At 23.1% G+C, this 1,910-nt stretch overlaps 1 protein-coding gene across 1 annotated transcript in view; it reads right to left on the bottom strand.

The window, feature by feature from the left end:
* The window catches only part of LOC126894296 (UDP-glucosyltransferase 2-like), a 6,226-nt gene extending 4,918 nt beyond the window's left edge, over nt 1–1,308 (bottom strand). Inside the window, exon 1 of the mRNA XM_050665211.1 lies at nt 1,116–1,308. The gene's annotated coding sequence lies outside the window, so the exon portion shown is untranslated. The remainder of the gene's footprint in view (nt 1–1,115) is intronic.
* Between the last annotated feature and the right edge of the window lie 602 nt (nt 1,309–1,910).

Here is a 1,910-nt window from a genome sequence, read left to right as displayed (position 1 = left end):
TATTTCAAACTTGCAAGTTGAGTTAAAAGTTATGGTAATAAATTCATTTTTTTTTTATTAAAACTTTCACTTTAAAGAACAAAAAGAAGTAGGTTCAAAATGATTACTTTTAACATATTAAAAATCAATAATAATTTGAAAATAATTAATTATAAAAATTATATAATATATAATTAAAATAATTACTAATCTGGATATAATTAAGGAAATAGGAGTTGATGTTGGGTTGGGTTGGTTACATTTTTAACTTTATAATGCTATAACTCATTGAAAAGTGTACGAATCAACACAATTTTTTTATGAGAAATAATATTTTTTAATAATCCCTTTTTCATTCGACATACTTTATCTTAATCAGGGTATTAATAAGAAACTAGCAGATAATGTAGCTTTTGTAATTATCCACCAATTTCTTAGAATTAAACACTATCTACTGATTTGCATCGAAGCGTTTCTTATGATAGTGATTTTAATCACTGTCAGATTAAATCTATACTGGACCCAACTATGCAACATCCCCACTATGCCGCGACCCCACTGTGCTGGGTTTTTATAAATAAAACTATAGACTTTTCTATCGATTATATATATTTTTTAAATCCGACATAAAGCCTAAGCGTAAATAAATTTATAATGAGTTATATTTTCTACGAGATTTTTTAATACCTAAGACTATATGACTTTTACTCTTTGTGAGGCGCCTATGTAAGTTTTCTCATATGAATCCACTATTAGTTCAACAACAATAATCTTTAAGGGCCTTTTAAATAATTTTAAGCCTAAAAAATATTTCTATCGTATAATAAATATTAATTTTTGGAGGTTTTATTTAAAACATAAAAATACTGCAGTATTCTTATCAACCTTGTAGTTTTACAACTACATGCACCACACTGATTATCCCTTATTTAAATTGGTACATAAAAATAAATTAGCCCACAGGTGTATGAGGTTACTTCGATGTAAAATGTACGTATATGTATATATATAAATAAGTTTTTATGAAAATTTAACAGATTTTTGCAATAGTAAAAATTATCTTAATTACAAATAAATATACAAAATGTATACATTATTAAAAAGCTGCTTATTATTAGTAAAAATTTAATACTTACACTTTAAAGATTCGAATAGCTTCAACAACTTATAAAACAAACTAATTTAAAAAGTTTACAATTTAGTAATTTAAAATAGCAAGCGCGCGATTAAAAATTATTTCATAATATAATAATTATCACTAGAACTTATCAGAATTAAATGTGGAAAAATATTTTAATTTTACTAATTGAGCGAACACAGGTACAATTTCAAAATATCACGTAATATCTAAGTAATATAATTGTAAAATTTAGGTTATAATATTATAATTATTGATAATTTTTATCTATAAATAAAGTACACACACTGCTTAAAAAATAGACCTTTGTTACGGCAAAGGGCATAAGTCAATTGTGGACATTTTTTTATTACCTGTGAAAATTGTTTACATTTTTACGTTCGATCTACTCATGTTATCGTCATTTTCAAATGTAATTTTGTTATCAATGAATTGCTATTTGTATTTGGTTAGTTATATACATATATTTGTGTCTTCTGAAAAACCATAAAAAATGACTTGTGACCTTTTTCATAAAAAATTCCATTTCTATATGATAACATTTTATATAATTTTTATTCTAACTTTGATTTAGATAACTATAATTCAATTTCTATACGAAGATTTTAATTTAGTTGATCAATTTTATGATTTTTGATAAGTTATATTTTTCTGAATCATAATTTTTAAATTTTAGTTTCGATAATCAGTATGAAATTTTTGATTTCTAATAATGAATATTAATGAATACTTTTGGTTTTAATGCAGAAAAAGAGGTACCAAATTTTTTATTATGATATATTTTTATTATTAT

Source organism: Daktulosphaira vitifoliae, unplaced genomic scaffold (genome assembly GCF_025091365.1).
Source record: "Daktulosphaira vitifoliae isolate Bord-2020 unplaced genomic scaffold, ASM2509136v1 Scaffold_1, whole genome shotgun sequence".
In the NCBI taxonomy this organism is placed as follows: domain Eukaryota; kingdom Metazoa; phylum Arthropoda; class Insecta; order Hemiptera; family Phylloxeridae; genus Daktulosphaira; species Daktulosphaira vitifoliae.
This window is presented reverse-complemented; position numbering and strand designations above follow the sequence as displayed.